The 19740-nt window shown below is 40.2% G+C and overlaps 1 pseudogene; it reads left to right on the top strand.

Annotated features, from left to right (window-relative positions):
- The first annotated feature begins 12137 nt into the window (after positions 1 to 12137).
- LOC141331567 (intelectin-like) lies at positions 12138 to 19557 on the top strand (annotated as a pseudogene).
- Positions 19558 to 19740: the final 183 nt, after the last annotated feature.

Here is a 19740-nt window from a genome sequence, read left to right as displayed (position 1 = left end):
TCCTCAACCAAGATCCAATCACAGTGTGGCACATCTCCCTCCACCCTGGCAGATAGGGAAGGGGGCCTGCCATAAACTGACCCTTGGAATGCCATTTCGACCGTTGTTCACTACATTGACAACAGCCAGTGCTCCAAACAGAGATCTGATTTTATCATCATCCATTCTGCACAGAATGACATGAAGAAACAGAACAAACTGAGACAGATTAAATCCAGAAGAACTGTGGCAACGTCTCCAAGATGCTTCAAGAGACCCACCTGCAAACCTGAAAAACTATCCGCAAGTGCACCTAGTGCAAAAGCCGCTTTAAACACAAGATGATGGTCAAAAGAAGTTAATTGATGAAGAAAACATAACATTTTTTACATTTATGATATTTTTATCAACATTCTCATTTTACAGAATTTGTACACAAGTGCTTAAAACTTTTAACAGTACTGCTTTGCTGGTAGGTTTCTTTAAGCATCTTGGAGATGTTGCCACAGTTCTTCTGGATTTAGATGATGAGATTAGACCTCTGTGTGAAGCACTGTCTGTTTTCATACTCCTTGTGTCACTGATTATTATAATTAATGGCAAAATGAACACTTGAAAATGTAGACATATTTCATACTGACACACTATAGCAAATGATAGAAATAGTTAAGTTTAAACCATTAGTTAAGGCACTGGTTAGTTAGTTAAAATACTAGTGTTCTAATAATTTTTGGCACCACTGTAGCTCTGATAATTAATGTAGTGTGAGAATAAGTAAAACCAAAACATACAACAAAAGGTCCATGACTCTGCACCAGAAGTGACAGACACACCAGATGAAGAGCAGTCCTCCCCAAATGGTCAGTAATCAGCTGGGGGTAAAAAAACAAAACAAAACAAATTAAAAAAAGATAAAAATTAAATTAAATTAAAAAACAGAAGAAAAATACTATGAACATTTCTAATGTTAGTGTGTCTTAATGTTAAGAATGACATGATGTAGAATCTTAATGTTAGAAATGAATACTTACTTCCTCTGAAGATCATGTAGAAGATTTTCATTCCCAAAACTTCAGGATCATAAGGGGGAAACACACACACAAGCAATCAATTACTTTAAAATTTATTTGTTTGATAAAACACTATCTACTTACTGACAGACATGGGCTTGCAAAAATGTACTCACCAGCTCCAAACCAAATCTGCACAGCTGATCCAAAATCCTGGTTTACATCTAGTATTCTTCTCCATGGAGTCCAATGATCATGCTTTCACTCAGGTCCTCTCTCTGTCAGATGAGTTCACATAACAGTGTTCTCAGGTTACTCATTTTGAAGTTCTGTCACATTTTGTGAGTTTGATCTTAAAACTAGCATGGCTGCACGATATGACCATATTATTTCACAATAGTAATATATTACAGTATAGTTATTTATTATATTGTATTTCATTCAACATGCGATCAAAGTAGCAAATTAACGTTACAAACAATAGGACTTATACAAAGGCAAGTTAAAAAAATGTCTATGGACAGGATTTGTGACAAAGAAACTTGTGCCCTTGCAGTCAAGGGGACCACAGGGTTTACAGTTTTTGTAGATTACGTAAACACATTTGTCCACGCTGTTATCACATTTTACAAAACAACGCACAGGCTAAAACTGAAGCTTACTGGCCAAAATGACAAATTTTATTAGCAAAATATTCTAAAACTCACAAAACTTTAAAAATGTGCAACGAAGTAAGTAAGCAAATATTTTCACCAGACACTACAACTTGTGGTCAAATTAATATATTTTTTCAATCAGTCATTACACAATGGACAACAGAATGCAAAATACAGCTATCAATATAAAATATGACACTTTTCAAAATCAGAAATGTTAAATACTAATTAAAAAAAGGACAAGGAAACTTATGAGTGGAAATTCTTTTTTTTTTTTTTTTTTTTTTTAAGCAAGTTGTTTGTCACTAATGAAAAACATAATATGTCAGATCAGCCATTTACTGAACTATTTCATATCTAACATATTATTTCATATCTAACATACTTTCCAGTTGTTGGACATGAGTCCCAAAGATTCAATTGAACTTCCCCAAAAAGAAGTATAAAAAGTAGGGCCGGGACTTTAACGCGTTAATTTAGATTAATTAATTACACAAAAATAACGCGTTAAAACTTTTTAACGCATTTTAATCGCACTTAGTTTTGCACCGCGGAACGTTTCTCACTGGATGAGATTCCGCGGACCGATTATACTGGAGCACCAACTAGCGTTCAGACAAACTGCGTCCGTCCTAAATAGTATTGTATGTCCCAAATCGTAGTATGTTTAAAAAAGTATGGTCTACTACTTAACGACCAATGCACACTCTTAACGGCTAATATTGCCCGCAACACACTGCGCCGTGAACGAGGATTCGATTAGAACTACAAACACGCATAAAAAGTGTTAAAAAAACTACAAACATGGAGGATATACGCGACCAACGGACAGGTAGAGAAAGGGGTTTGAGTGATAAATAATCAGTGTGTAACCTGATAAAAAATATTTTTTAAATGTTATCCGCGTTATATTCCATGTGCAGAAACATTTATAATGATAGGTTTGGTCATTAACGTTTAAATGCATAATTAAGCAAACACAAGAGCAGAGTTCTAGGCATGAAAGACTCGTTAAAGAACGTGCCTCTTGCTACACTTAATGGCAATATTGCACTGGTCTGTTGGACTTGGTTGAACAAAAATAAACAATATTTTGTTGCTTAAGCTTATGTATTCAGTCATTATTCAATGGTATACTAAAAATCCATGTAAAAATCTTAATTCTCACTGTTCTCAGGTCAAATATTTATATGCGATTAAAATGCGATTAATTTCGATTAATTAATTACAAAGCCTCTAATTAATTAGATTAAATTTTTTAATCGAGTCCCGGCCCTAATAAAAAGACAAGGAGTAAAATACTTTTCAGATGCTGTCTGCATTAAGCATGAAGGACACCTGATGGACACTTAACATCATCTCCAATACTGCTGTTTAGAGTTTAGAAATTACAGATTTTTACTTTTTTATTACTTTTTACTTTAGTTGGTTTTATTTTAGCATGGTTTGTATTGCAACTAAGTGAGACTTTACTTATAACTACAAACTGAGCCTACAACCACAGGGAAGGAAGTGATTATTCAGTGTAAAACCTCAGAGGCAGAGAGGATTTTCAGCACAGTGCATAAAAAGAACAAAGGAAAAATAAAAATGTACACTATGAAAAACCAGGAAAAAGCCTGAGGATGACACTCCAAATATGGAAAAGTTTATCAAATAGGCAAAGACAGACTTTCAAAACACACAAGATCCTTCTTATTTTACCACTATAGTAGAAGAAGATCAAGATAAATCGTAACGTCTAGGTTACGTAGGTAACCCTCGTTCCCTGAAGAAATATTTTTTAAAAAGACAAAGGGTTACCAATAGCATTGATTTATAAAAAATAAAAATAAAAACTCCACCCCAAAAAGGGCACTTCTGAGTGTAATTAAAAAAGAGCATGTGCTCTGCACAGGTTGAGCCCTACCTGTGCACGTGCCTGCAGTACAGTGTTGGTACATTTTGTTCTCAAAAGCATACAAATGTAAGGCCTACAAAGAAAAGTAATGTTAGTCGAGTCACTCCGACGTTACATGGGAACTCGCTTTGAAAGACCAATCGCCTCTGAGCCTTATACAACAGGCCAATGAAAATTGGCGAGTGGAATTTGCATGCCAAGCCACACCCCCGTACATACGGGTATAAGTAATGGCGGCTGCAACACACTCATCAGGTTTTTGCTGAAGAGCCGAATGAGCAGGCGTCAGCGCGGCGCCAGGGCCGTGGCAGGGGATGTAACGTCTCCGTTCCCTCCTTCAGGGAACGAGGGTTACCTACGTAACCTAGACGTTCTCCCTCAGTCGAGTCACTCCGACGTTACATGGGAACAGACTCTCTGGAACAGGCCACGGCCCTGACGCCGCGTTACGCACAGACCCACATGCCAGCAGGTGGACGTGCCAGCAGGCAGATCTGAAACGTAACATTCCCAACGCCCCGGGGGCCAAGAAAGGGGCCCCTAGGGATGCCAGAAAACTGAAGCACTGGTTGGGGGGCGGAGCACATGAAAAATTCTTACACATGTGGGAATGAGAAAAAATTCAATATATCCATAGGGCTAGGGATATACAAGGGAAACAGCGGTCTTCACCGCTGGAAAATAAGCATAAAAGCATAGGAGGATGCAACACTCCAGGTGCAGTGGGCATGCACACCCAAGGGGCACGGCTGTCCCTGGTACAAGTACGACAGGGAGATGGCATCTACCACCCAATGAGCCAACCTCTGTTTGGAGACAGCATTCCCTTTCTGCTGACCTCCGAAGCAGACAAAGAGTTGCTCGGTGTGTCTGAAGTGCCGAGTGCGGTCTACGTAGATACGTAAGGCCAGGACTGCCCACAGCAGCGCAGAAGCTGGGTCTGCCTCCTCCACAGGCAGAGCTTGCAGGTTCACCACCTGATCGTGGAAAGGCGTGGTGGGAACCTTGGGCACATAACCGGGCCAGGGTCTCAGGATGACGTGAGAATCGCCGGGCCCGAACTCTAGGCACGAATCTTCGACAGAAAAGGCTTGAAGGTCCCCTACCCTCTTGATGGAAGCAAGAGCCGTCAGGAGCGCTGTCTTGAGAGACAGGAACTTAAGCTCGACTGACACAAGGGGCTCAAAGGGAGCTCCCCGGAGGCCCTGGAGGGCGACGGAGAGGTCCCAAGAGGGTATGAGGCACGGTCTGGGAGGATTGAGTCTCCAAGCGCCTCTAAGGAACCTAACGACCAGCGGGTGCTTGCCTAGGGATGACCCATCTACTGCGTCATGATGTGCGGCAATAGCGGCAACATAGACTTTGAGAGTTGAAGGCCTGGGGAAGGCCAGCGAGGTCTGACGCGTCAGGTCCAGGAGCCAGACATGCAGGTTCCAGAGGTCGGGACGTAGGTGCCAAATTGTTCCAATCCCCTGAGAAAGAAGGTCCTTCCTCAAGGGGATTTTCCAGGGAGGGGCTGCCGCGAAGGAAATGAGTTCTGGGAACCAGGTCCTGGCAGACAAGTATGGGGCGACCAGGAGAACCTGCTCCTCACCCTCCCTGATCTTGCACAAAGTCTGTGCAAGGAGGCTCACTGGGGGAAAGGCGTACTTGGGCCCCTGAGGCCAGCTGTGAGCCAGCGCGTCCCTGTCGACGGAACTGCCGGCAGTGGGAGCACTCGGGGGAGGCAAACAGATCTATTTGGGCTTCCCCGCAGTGCCTCCAAATCAGCTGGACTGTCTCTGGGTGGAGTTGCCATTCTCCAGGGAGGGTGGACTGCCGTGAGAGCTGATCCGCTGCACGGTTGAGTTCCTCGGGAATGTGAATGGCACGTAGCGATTTCAGCCACGTTTGACTCCAAAGGAGCAGACGGCGGGCGAGTTGTGACATGCGAGGAGAGCGGAGACCGCCCTGGTGGTTGATGTAAGCCACCGTCGCAACACTGTCGGTGCGAACAAGCACGTGCTTCTGACGCAACGTCGATCGGAAGCGACGAAGGGCCAGAAGGACTGCCAACAACTCGAGGCAATTGATATGCCACTGCAGACGAGGTCCTGTCCAGGAGCCCGAAGCTGCTTGCCCGTTGCATACAGCACCCCAGCCCATGGTGGAGGCATCTGTGTAAACCACAATGTGCCTGGATACCTGTCCCAGGGGCACACCGGCCCGGAGGAAGGCAAGGTCTGACCACGGGCTGAATAGGCTGGACACTGCGGGGACACTGTGCCATGGCCGTCTCGGGACTCGGTCGTGTAGCCAGTGCTGAAGCGATCTCATACGAAGCAAGCCCAGCGGCGTCATTGCATCTGCAGCTGCCATATGTCCCAGGAGCCTCTGAAAAGTTTTGAGAGGAACCACTGTCTTGTATCTGAACAACTTCGGACATCTCAGCACTGACTGCGCACGCTCGTTGGAGAGGCGGGCTGTCATAGCGACCGAATCCAGCTCCTGCACTGGGGAGAGTTTGCTCTTCTCTCGGTTGACCTGAAGGCCCAGACGGCTGAGGTGCCGAAGCACCAGGTCCCTCTGCTCGCACAACAAATCTCGCGAGTGAGCTATCAGAAGACAGTCGTCGAGATAGTTGAGAATACGGATGCCTGTCTGCCAAAGAGGGGACAGAGCAGCCTCCGCGACCTTGGTGAAGACGCTGGGGGAGAGGACCAGGCCGAATGGGAGCACCTTGTACTGATACGCTCGACCCTCGAACGCAAACCGAAGAAAGGGCCTGTGGCGAGGTAAAATCGAGACGTGAAAGTAGGCGTCCTTCAGGTCGATGGCTGCGAACCAATCCTGGGGATGGATGCAAGTCAGCATGCGTCTCGTCGTCAGCATCTTGAATGGCAGCTCTGGGTCCGGCTTCGAGAGGGCAGAAATGTGCCGCTCGAAACGGGAACACGGGGCCGAAACCCCAGAGGTGAGAAAATTAGCTCTTTTTGTGAAAATTTGGGTACCGCCAACCAGTGGGCCGGCGGCAGCGTCAGGGTGCACAGCAACTCCCGGCCCTCCACCAGGAGCGGCGACGTCGATGTTGTCGTCGCCCCAAGAGCCAACTTCTCCACCTCTGGGTTGCCCGCATCTGGGACGCTTCGCAGATCTCTTGCGTGTAGCCGGTCCCTGGGAGGCGGGCGGCGCACCTTTCCCGCGGCCAGCTCGACGTCGCAGCCTGGCCTCGTGAAGCTCGCCGGGGGACGGAGCAGGTTTAGGTTTAGGCTCTTTTTTAAGCATAGACGAGAGCTCGGCATCCGCGTCAGACGGAGCGACCACCTCGAGAGGGGGTCGCGCCGCAGAGGCATCCGCCTCGCCCTCCGACTCTCCCTCTGATGCTGCGATTGACATCTTGTCTTCTGCAGGAGCACCGAAGGAGACGCTCAGCCCGCTGGGCGGGGAGGCGTACTGCTGCGGGAACTCAACGGGGTCACGCTGTGTGACAGAAGACCGCAGGGCTTTCTTAGCCTGCTGTGCATTCTTCACGGTGACTCTCAGGTCCCCCCCCGCCCCTCGCCACGGTGTCCAAAAAGCATTGACGGCTCAACGACTGACCGCGGGAGAAAGGCGAGGGGAGCCGGCTCGCGAACGAGCGGCGGGACCTCAGCGTGGCCATGGTAATGCACTCGCAGTGCGGCATGAACCATCCATGAGCGCCGCCTCAGCGTGCTCGGGACCTAGGCACGTGAGGCAGAGCTCAGGCCCGTCCGCAGAAGAGAGGAAACTACCGCATCCTGAAGCGATCAGCCGAAAAGGCATTCTGAAAAGAACGTCTGAATCGGCCGTGAGAAATTCACTCTTTTAGCTCCCGGTCTGCCCAGGGAGAATCCGCGGGGCGGCTGTGCACTCGACGGGGCTTGCTCGCTGGAATGCAGGCGGCTTGTTGCCGTGAAAACTGCAGCCCGCGGGAGGATCGCTGGTGCAAAATGAAAATGCTCTTTTAGTCACCAGTGGGGAAGAACTCTGGAGACAGATGGCTTTTCTGAAGTTTCTTGCAGAATAAGCAAACAGCGGCTCATATACGAGGCTCTGAAAGCAAAAACCTGATGAGTGTGTTGCAGCCGCCATTACTTATACCCGTATGTACGGGGGTGTGGCTTGGCATGCAAATTCCACTCGCCAATTTTCATTGGCCTGTTGTATAAGGCTCAGAGGCGATTGGTCTCTCAAAACGAGTTCCCATGTAACGTCGGAGTGACTCGACTGAGGGGGAACTAACATTACTTTTCTTTGTAGGCCTTACATTTGTATGCTTTTGAGAACAAAATGTGCCAACACTGTGCTGCAGAGCACATGCCCTTTTTTAATTACACTCAGAAGTTTTTTCAGAGTTTTTATTTTTATTTTTTATAAATCAATGCTATTGGTAACCCTTTGTCTTTTTAAAAAATATTTAACCAATTGAAGGCATTAAAAAGCGTATCTCTTAGAACAGCTCAAACTGTCAGTCAAACTTCACAACTCTGCCCCCTGAGCGCAGCGAACTTACGTTACAGCACATCAGTCAGAATCATAGAGCAGAAGCAGATGAACGTCTTTGTCTTGACTTGTAACGGTAAAATATCTTGTTGTTTGAATAAGTGCAACGTTGTCTTTATGAAATAAACACTAGTATGTCTATAAAGCTTCATATAATGCATCACCACACCGGTGTGATGTTGACGTAATGTGATGTCGTCGGTTTTATGATGGACAAATTGCACACATTCGCTGGTCAAAAACCCGCGGTGTAACTGCATTTGAGTTTGACACAACCAACCGAGTGATCCTTGTCAGCTGGGTAAAATCTATTATAAGAAATTTCTATTTTGATTTTATGGCTTTCTGCTGAATGTGATGCATGTATATATTTTCTATATAAAAGTTATTAATACTAATTAAATATAATATAAAAATATAAATATTATTGTGTGTTTTTTTGGTGGTGGATAGGCCCTTTTTTCAGTTTCAGCACATGCCCCTCAAAAGGTCTGTGCACGGGCCTGCTGTACTGTGTTGTAATATGGGTAAGACGGCTAGACAATATTAAAAAACATAATCCATGACTTGAGTAATAATCTGAAGTAATCAGAAACCAAATTTGTTTTTTTTTAATAACAGATGGGAAGTTTTGTGCCAAATTGCACATATGAAGAAACATTTATATTAGAAAAAAAATATGTAATGAGCCACGTTACTTTTGCCATGAACCTATGCTGTATACACTATTTTTGTTGCTCTGTTACTGTATAAATTTTTTTTTTTTTTTTTTTTTTTTTTTTTTTTGTCATATGAATTCTGTGTGATTGGTATGAGGTACTCCTGGCTGTGAATAAAGTATATTCAGAGGCATTGCCTGGAGTCTGTCTGTTTACTGCTGGGCAGCAGGTGTAAAAATATATGAATAAAGTTAAGCCAAAGATGGATTTTATTGCTACTGATTTAATTTGATACAAACATATACAAATGAGGCACTGTGTGAAGATTTTGTTTATTTTTTGTGCTTTTTATAGGAATTTTCATGACTGGATTGGGAGAAACAAGACACGGCCATTCAGCTAGTGGCAGTCATGGCCAAATGGTTAGAGAGTTGGGCTTTTATCCTGAAGGTTGCCAGTTTGATTTCCTTGCTGTCAGGATTTGAAGGTGAGGATTGTGATTGAACAGCACACTTTCTGCCACCATGACTGAACTCTCACACTAAATGAAGGCAAATTATTTCTAAATTTGGCTAAATCTAAATTTCTAAAAGCTTTTACTAGTTTTATTTTGTTCAATGTTTGAGGAGCTGCAGTGTATCTGTTAGAGAAACAATGAGGAGGATATGAAGAACACAGTTTATCCATTTTTGCAGAGGCAATTTAAGATAAGTTGTAAACACCCCATCTTCACTTGTGTGTACATTTGCCAGTGACAGCATTTTTCAAATTAACGACAGTTGTTTACGGCGACACAAATAATTGTGGGTTATCTGTAGTAGCAAATGATACACCTCATCCATCCTCCGAATTCCTGTGAAAGAAGGTCGTATCCGAAGGTCACATTTGAAGTGTACTACTTGCTTTTCTGAAATGAGACAGCCTCGATGGCGTATGCAGCCTTCGAATGCGACCTCTGGAGGGGGCAGCCTCACTGATCTATAATAGATATTATATAGATCAGTGGGCAGCCTTCTAAATCAACTAATGACATCAAGGCTGTAATGTGATTGGTTATTAAGGGACACGTGATCCAAGTTGACCGTTGCGCTTTCTCCAATAGTAAGTAATACGGACTCTTTCATCTTTCAATAGTAAGACAATCTTTGCATTAAAACGTGCAATACTGATGTTTTGATGACACCTAAAATGTAAGTTATTTACATATGAACAACTTTACAGACTTAAAAATGAATGCTTATAAATATTAAAGTAGTGGGAATACTATAATTGTTATTGTATTCAGTTGTCATATCAATTGCATTATGTTTTTAATTGCATTGTTAAATTGTTTACTCATTTACTTGACCTGAAATGAACCATTACTTATAATGTAATATTTACTTGGTTTGTTTACTTTGTTGTTAACAAGGCGCTTTCTCCAACACACAGTCACTGACAAAATACACCAAAAACGCACAAAAACAGAAAAGGAATCAATTTTATTTGTGTGCTGTAATCCGAATTAGCGATGGCTGCTTTTTGCGTATCATTTGTTTTGAAAAAGTGGTTTGGAGCACGTATCCAGGGGCGTCGCTAGGAATTCTTGGCCCTGTGCACTGACTCTACTATGGGGCCCTCTCAAAATAATGTTTCAATCAATTCGGTAGGAGGTGAGGTACCCCCTGCACGTATTAAACTGCCGAAGTCATATGATTTCAGTAAACGAGTAATTAAAAGGATAAATAGTGGTTAATAATCTCCTAGTGGCCTGTTTAGACAAGCTCTGCAGAAAACAAACAAAACAATTCTTGCAAATTAATAATAATTGTATTAAAAACACATATTATACAGAGACTTTATATTTAATTATATTTTTTATTTAATTGCTTTTAATGTATTATACTTTGAGAAAGCATTTGCATTGGGTTTGTAAAAGCATTTTTTTGTATGTTTTGACATGAGTTTTTTTTTTTTCATTTACACAATTTTGAGGAGCAGGCATCACCACCATGTTTCAAGCTCTTCGCTAATTATTTTGAAAAGCAACTGGTTCAATTGATTCGAAGCTTCGAAATGGTTCGTTTTAGTTAGGTTAGGTTTAAGGGTCCTATTATGCTTTTTCACTTTTTGAACTTAACCCAGTGTGTGGTTATTGCATAAAAAACATCTGCAAAGCTACAAATCCAAGTCCACTTCAAAGGGACATAATTAGTTTTTAAAAAATCCCTTTTCAAGAACTACAATGAACCACTCAAGTTGGACTACCGCATTTGTTTTCCTGATGTTATGATGTCACAACGTAAATCCCGCAGATTTTAATCATTAGCGGGTGGGGGATTTGCCTAACTTTAGCAATGTATTATGGACAGCCGCTTCTGGAATGCTTCAGCGAGCCTCAGATCGGCTCGTAGAAATGTGAGCTTTGACTAAAGCGTCCGCAAAATGCTCTGGAATCCTTGCTGGAGCGGCTGCTGTAAACAAAACAATTGACTAGAGTGATGATAGCAGTATACGTGCGGTGTGTGATTTATTCAACAGTGTAGATAGCTCCACCAGCCTTATGGTTTTGGGCATGTAAATAATTAAATACATTAGCACAACAATGATAATATCATGTATCGGCGATCTCGCAGGACCAACACTACTGTAGCGTATTTTACTCACCCTCCATATATGTATATGACTTCCTGCTTTCAGACGAATGCAATCAGAGTTAAATTAAAATAATCCTGGCACTCCCAAGCTTTACAACGGAATAGACTGAATGGCATAGACAGTCAATCCATAATAAAAAAGGGTCTCCTGAAGGGGTCCATAAAAGCCTCCTTTAGCGATCTGATGTGTTTTTGTAAGAAAAATATCCATATTTAAAATGTAAGAATCACTTTAATCTAGCTTGCTGCTTTGGGAAGGGGTGTGGCAGAACTGAACGCAGTCTAAGCTGTTGCAACATAGTGGGACTGCTAACCAATCACAACACATTTGGTTTTTCGGAAGGTGGAACTTGAAACTAATCAAGCTATTGGTGCCAGCCTGGGGAGAAAGCTATTGTAATAATGTAAATTATGTGAAAAGTTATGCATTTTTTGAACCATCAAGCATGAGAGTATGGCTTTATCCGAAATCGCCCCCCTATACCCTATTCACTATTCCCTACATTAGTCCACTCATACAATCCACTTGAAGGAGTGAATGAAAACGAGTGAGTAAATTCGGACACTGAGTGCACTGGAAAGACTACTGCGCTTGCTGTTTAATAATAATTTGAAAAGGGCAGTTCCAGTAGTAAGATAAAATAATTTATCTTGAACTCTGTCACAGAAATTATGTATAAACCCTAGTTAAACAATTTAATAATCAATTTACAATATATTTGTAGCCTGTGTTGTATTATGCTGGCTGTATTACGTTACACTGAGGAGGAACGCGTTGTAAAATGAACGGAAGGATGATTCAGCTGTGGGTGCCATCCTCTGGTAAGACGCGGGAAATCAATCGGCGTGCGGCGCGATTCTCACAGTGCATTATGGGTTATCTCTAGCTGTTGAGTGTACATCGGTCACTTTTGTGGTGAATCACTTTTGTGGTGAATTATGGGATTGAATGAGTGCACTCGAGAGCGTCTACTATGGTTTCGGACACCACTTAAAATGGCTGTCCCCTCAAATAGTGCCCTATTTGAGGGTATAGGGGGCGATTTTGGAAACAGAACTATGTTCTAGTGCACTCCCAAAACAAAATAAACACTTTGTAAAAGAGCATAATATGACCACTTTAAAGGTAGGAGTAAATTAGCAACTATAAAAAATATATTTTAAATGCTATATTGTTACTAAAATGGTAATTTCCCTGCATATTTTGGTCAATTAAGTTTTATTCGCTATAAAATTAATAGGTTTAGGTTTGGGGGTAGGTTAAGGGGTTAATCGCTTATCGATGAAATGATAAAAATGTATTGATGCTAATGTCTTAATGATATAAAAGATTTGTTAATATTTTATGTTTTTTAGCTAAACATACAAAGCAATTTTTATGTTTTGAATGCTGAAATAAGTCCAAATTGTAAGTTTAAGCATCAATAAAAACTTGCAAAAATGTTTTGTGCTTGTCAATGCTGCGTACTAAAACCTATGTATAAACAATGAGACCAGGCTAATTAAGTGTACATAGACAAGTTACTTCTCATTGTAAGAAATACAAGGTGTGGAGTGTGAGCATGTGAACTGGTTGAAATGTGTGTCTCACGGTAAATGCATGAGAAATGGGAGTTCTTAAGAAATTGTGAAACTTTGAGAGAGTGTTTTGAAACAACTGATTGGGAAGTACTGATAAATTTGTATGGTGATGATATTGCCAGTCTAATGTCCTGTGTTACAGATTTTTATCAAATTTTGTGTTGAGAGTATTGCTAGCTAGAAGGGGTGGATGCAACAAGGCTTGCAGCAGAATATTGTAGATCAGCATCAGTCTTGTCCTTGTTTAATATCTCTTTTGTCTTTTCTCTTTTTTTGGCTGTCTTTGTGTTGGCCATGTGCTCCCCTTGTCCTGCCTCCTAGTTTTCAGTTACCACTCCCCCTCATTTAGTCCTTCTTTGTCTAATTGTGTTCACCTGATCTATTGCTCCCTTTACACTCTTAAAAATAAAGGTTCTTTAGTGGCATCATTGGCACTATGAAGAACCCTGAACATCCATGAAACCTTTCAAAAGCAGAAAAGGTTCTTTATAGTCAAGAAAGGTTCTTTAGAATTGTTCTTTTAGGAACTGTTCACTGAAAGGTTCTTTGGGGAACTAAAAATGGTTCCTCTATGGCATCACTGCAAAAACACTCTTTTGGAATCTTTATTTTAAGTGTGTATTGTGCTCATTTCCCTCTTGTTTTTGCTGGTTCATTATTGTGTGTAAATTCTCCTTGATAGTGTCTTTAGTATTGATAGAGCTTGCTATTCAATATATTTCACCCAGTCTAGTTTTATTTGTTCCTCTCTCTTGCTAGATTCTACAAATTATGCTTTTCGAAGCACCGAGGCTTTCCCATCAACTATATCATAAAAAGTTTCATTACTCGAAGCTTTTTCAACACATTTCACAGAAATGACATTTTCTGGTCAAAGTTGGCAAAAGGTGCTTTTGCGTCCCAGATGTCTAAGCAATTGCAACAGTTTTATATAAAAAAAAATAATAATTTGTGCTACGAAAACCATATAAAGTCAGTATTAAAAAAATAAATAAAAATGTCAGTTTACTTACACAATGTATGAAGACATTATTCTGTGAATAAACTTATGTAAGCGTGGTTCATGTGCAAATATGATCAAAGTAAATGAAAAATATTAAGTTAATTAGTATTATTATTAATTAGAACTGCTTGTGAAGTGGGGATTACTACAAAATGAACATGCGCAAAACTACATATGCACATATTTATTTGTATTATGATTATTCTTAACAAAGAAGTGAATTACACTTGAAACCTGCTCAAGGGTTCCCATTATTTGTATCAGGATACAAAGCAGTCAGGTTGCTGACTTGTTTTTTATTTATTTTGTTTCCAGTTCTAGTAATTTGTTCCTAGCTCATTTAGCAACAGACATGTTTATCCACGCTGCTTAAAAGAGCAATATAGAAGGTCATTTTTTTTCCAGCTGCTGTGAGACTCTTTAATGATTTGTTGTACTTTGTGTCAAAGATGTGATGTCTGATTGGTGTAATTTTCAGTATATTTCATGAATATGTCTTTTTATGCTGCTGCTGCTGCTCTGACATTTGAAAATCCCCTCTTTGGGGATGAATAAAGTTTATTAAATCAAAATCAATATTAAAATAAATGTAAAAATGCTGTTCATCTTTGGCTTTACTTCTTAGTGTTATTTCAGGGTTTGATGTTCTCTCAATGGAGAGGGTGCAGCCTGTATCTTATTGTATTAACGACTATTACTGCTAAACTTTGACGAGGCATGTGACATGCACATATGCAAATCTTACGCATAATATTGGATAAGAAATGTTACGAAATATTACAGAAAAAAAAGTAGGTATAAATAGGCACACGCATTCTCTGTCTCACCCAGAAGCTTGAAGCCTGGATGGTGCTTGCTATATCAGAAGAGGGAAACACAAGACGAGACAAAAGCGTAAGAATTCTTTATCATAAAAAATTTGTATTTGTATTCCTACTGATGTAAACCATATGGTTTTGTTGACAATGGTTAAAATGCACAAGGCTGCACTTTTGTATGGCATACAAAATATCAGTTTTAATAGTATAACATTACTTTCTGTAAGATATTGATTGTAAGAGATTGTACAGGATTCACAGTCAAGCTTTTACTGTTGGTCAGTCAAGAAAGTGACTATGTTAGAGCAATACAAAATTAGAAATGTAAACAGAAATGACCTTTAGGCGAAACTACATGCAGTACTACATGAAAAATACTGTAAATAAACAATTGACAAAGTAGGAAACAGCAGACAGTTGTACATAATCAAGTGAGCAGCGATGAACTGCTTTGCAACAAATTCATTATAGAGAAATGTGCTTAGATTTAACTATAAATCTTTTTTTTTCTGAATCCTTTTTTCCTTTTGTTTGCAGAATAGAAAAATGTTTGTATCGATTCTTCTCAGCCTCTCACTGAATTTATGGTTCTGTGAGGGTACACTAAGTAAGTGTATTAATTTGTTAAATGAAATGGAAAGTCCATTTTGTTTCACAATATATTAAAATGTGTCTTTATGTTTTACATTCTAGCAGCTCAACAAAAAGAGACACCTTGTAATTTCTATGATACCTGCAGAAACTTTGAGGTTGCAAAACTTCTTGGCAGAATTAAAATGTTGCAAGAAGCTGCAAAGAAATTCGTGAGAAGTATCATGTTTATGAAGGTACGCTATTTTTTTAAAATAATTTCTTTAGGAAAAAATATATGGATAATAACATGACAATTTTTTTATATATTTTAACTCCCCTATCCCCTTACCCAACACATTCAAAAATTCAATTGCATGGGTAAAGAAGTTATTATACAAGGGCTAAGACAAAATTATTTACAAATACAAAGGCACAACATATACAGGTACCGGTCATATAATTAGAATATCTTCAAAAAGTTGATTTTTTTTCACTAATTCCATTCAAGAAGTGAAACTTGTATAATGTATACATTCATTCCACACAGACTGATATATTTTGTGTTTATTTCTTTTAATTTTGATGATTATAACTGACAACTAATGAAAACCCCAATTCAGAATCTCAGAAAATTAGAATATTGTGAAAAGGTCATGCCACACTCTAATCAGCTAATTTACTCAAAACACCTGCAAAGGCCTTTAAATGGTCTCGTTCTGTAGGCTACACAATCATGGGGAAGACTGCTGATTTGACAGTTGTCCAAAAGACGACCATTGACACCTTGCACAAGGAGGGCAAGACACAAAAGGTCATTGCAAAAGTGGCTGGCTGTTCACAGAGCTCTGTGTCCAAGCATATTAAAAAAGAGAGGCGAAGGGAAGGAAAAGATGTGGTAGAAAAAAGTGTACAAGCAATAGGGATAACTGCACCCTGGAGAGAATTGTGAAACACAATCCATTCAGAAATGTGGGGGAGATTCACAAAGAGTGGACTGCAGCTGGAGTCAGTGCTTCAAGAACCACTACGCACAGACGTATGCAAGACATGGGGTTTCAGCTGTCGCATTCCTTGTGTCAAGCCACTCTTGAACAACAGACAGCGTCAGAAGTGTCTCGTCTGGGCTAAAGACAAAACTGTTGCTGAGTGGTCCAAAGTTCTCTGATGAAAGTAAATTTTGCATTTCCTTTGGAAATCAGAGTCCCAGAGTCTGGAGGAAGAGAGGAGAGGCACAGAATTCACGTTGCTTGAGGTCCAGTGTAAAGTTTCCACAATAAGTGATGGTTTGGGGTGTCATCTGCTGATGTTGATCCACTGTGTTTTCTGATGTCTAAGGTCAACGCAGCTGTATACCAGGACGTTTTAGAGCACTTAATGCTTCCTGCTGCTGACCAACTTTATGGAGATGCAGATTTCATTTTCCAACAGGACTTGGCACCTGCACACAGTGCCAAAGCTACCAGTACCTGGTTTAAGGACCATGGTATCCCTATTATTAATTGGCCAGCAAACTCGCCTGACCTTAACCCCATAGAAAATCAATGGGGTATTGTGAAGAGGAAGATGCGATATGCCAGACCCAACAATGCAGAAGAGCTGAAGGCCACTATCAGAGCAACCTGGGCTCTCATAACACCTGAGCAGTGCCACAGACTGATCCACTCCATGCCACGCCGCATTGCTGCAGTAATTCAGGCAAAAGGAGCCCCAACTATGTATTGAGTGCTGTACATGCTCATACTTTTCATGTTCATACTTTTCAGTTGGCCAAGATTTCTAAAAATCCTTTCTTTGTCTTGGTCAATGTCCTAATATTAATATAGTAAAATTCTAATTTTCTGAGATACTGAATTAGGGTTTTCATTAGTTGTCAGTTATAATCATCAAAATTAATTGAAATAAACACTTGAAATATATCAGTTTGTGTGGAATGAATGTAAACATTATACAAGTTTCACTTCTTGAATGGAAATAAATCAACTTTTTGAAGATATTATAATTATATGACCAGCACCTGTATATACTGATACATATCAGTCAGTAGAGCATTGCCTTGGCTGGTGTTTAGTTATTTTAATTCCAGAAACTATATAAAGAGATTCCAATTTTATTGGAAACTAAACTATTATTGTATAGTTTTATTGTATTGTATTGTATGGTAATCCTTTAGATTGCCTTTTATACTGTAGGTTATTCTTTCCAGTGCAATATAAAATATGCCAGATCTTTCAACCAATTAAGCTTTAATGTTCTTCCAGTAAAATCCTACTAAACCACTTGCAAGAACCCGACAAATGTCAGTCATTTTAGTGTGATAACCTGATAATGATAAACTTACTGAAAATAAACCCGAAACACTTATTTCACATACTTCTGTTCATCCAGACGGCCTGTACTATCTGACCTCATCAAGAGGAGTCCTTTACCAGACGTTCTGTGATATGACCACTGCTGGCGGCGGCTGGACGCTGGTGGCCAGTGTTCATGAAAACAACATGTATGGAAAGTGTACTGTTGGTGATCGCTGGTCTAGTCAGCAGGGCAGCAACCCAAACAGACCTGATGGTGAAGGGACATGGACAAACACAGTCACATTCGGAGATGCAGAAGCTGCTACAAGTAATGACTATAAGGTATTTTTTATTACATACATAAAGTACATTAAGTCACTGGACTGAAAATCAATTATGTTTATCTAGAATATGAAACAGACTCTGACACAGTCAGATAATTAGTGTTCAAAAATATTATTGATTTGACTGCACTGACACTGTTTTTCTGTTTTATAACTGAAACTGAAGTTGTTTTTTAAATGCAATTTTGTAACATCAGCACTGTTATTTTCCTTTTTATTACAGTGAAGCTGTTTTAAAACAATTCACAGTTTATAAAGCACTATATAAATAAATGTGACTTGACTTGACTTGACAGAATCCTGGATACTATGACATTGTGGCACAGGATGTGTCTGTGTGGCATGTTCCTAATAATGTTCAGCTGGAACACTGGAGAGCTGCCTCCTTCCTGCGATACCACACTGAAAATCGATTCTTAACCCTACATGGAGGAAACCTTTTCAATTTATTCAAGGTCAGATTAACTTTGACACCAGTTTTGAGTTTCAAACATTCACAGAAGCTAAAAATAAAAATAACACTGAATATTTATCATTATTTTTCCAGAAATTCCCTGTGAGGTTTGGAATCGGGACGTGCATGACTGATAATGGACCTGCTATTCCAATAGTGTATGATACTGGAAGTGCAATATCAACCAAAAATCTGTATAGTCCTTATTTAAGAGGTAAGGCGAAGCTTAAATCAGTTGACAGTCATAAAATCTGTGTATTATTTCAGCAATATTCTGATATAAGGCATCATCACTGATGAGATCCGATCACTTTAATGAAAGCCTTGTCAAATGTGCAAGGATCTACCATGACAGATAATCGTCAGTGATATATTTTGTGCATGTTTTTCAGACCTATTTCATCCTGGATTCATCACATTCAGAGTCTTCAATGAACAAAAAGCAGCTATGGCTATTTGTTCAGGCGTTAAACCAAACACTTGTCAGACTGAACATGTGAGTAAAAATAATATGTATTATTTACAAAACCTTAATGAATAGAATTTGTGACATATAACAATTCAGACAGGCACTAATTCATGTTTCAGTATAAAAACAAAGAGGAAATGCATTTACAGTTATACATTTACAACAGAAAAAAATCTACAGCAACAATGTAATCTGAAGAAATGTATGCTGTGCTGCTAGTAATGTACTCATATTGTTGTAGTTCTGTATTGGTGGAGGTGGACACTTTCCTGAAGAGGCTCCTAGACAGTGTGGAGACTTTACGAGCTTCGACTGGGATGGTTATGGTACTAATACAGGCGCTAGTGCTTCCAAAGAGATAACTGAAGCAGCTGTACTTCTCTTTTATCGCTGACACTCTGATCAGTCTAAAATCTTCTCTTTGAGTAACATCACATTGATTAACACAAAAATGTTACTTGCACAATTATTTTAACAAATGGATATCATCACAGTATATATCCTTTATATCAATCTATACCCTAAGAATGTGTATCAAAACACACATGAGATCCTTCTTTCTTTACTATCTTTGTTACTTTTGCAATGCACCTATGCTATATAAACTTTTGCATTCTTTTTGTCGGGAGGATTCTCTATGATGAGGTCCTCACGATCATAATTAAAGCATATTCAAAGGCATTGCCTGGAGTCTGTCTGGTTACTGCTGCGCAGCAGGTTAGTGATAGTGTTCAAAAGGGATGAGACATTGTTTGACTAACAGAGTGTTGCTAGAGACACACTAAAAGCAACCAAAAGAGTATACGTTTTTTTGGGTCGCTAGAGATGCTTCAAGTGTCACCAGAGACACTCCAAGTCAGCAGG

Source organism: Garra rufa, chromosome 3 (genome assembly GCF_049309525.1).
Source record: "Garra rufa chromosome 3, GarRuf1.0, whole genome shotgun sequence".
NCBI classification, from domain to species: Eukaryota; Metazoa; Chordata; class Actinopteri; order Cypriniformes; family Cyprinidae; genus Garra; species Garra rufa.
Note: the sequence above shows the minus strand (reverse complement) of the source record. Positions and strands in the feature narration are given on the sequence as shown.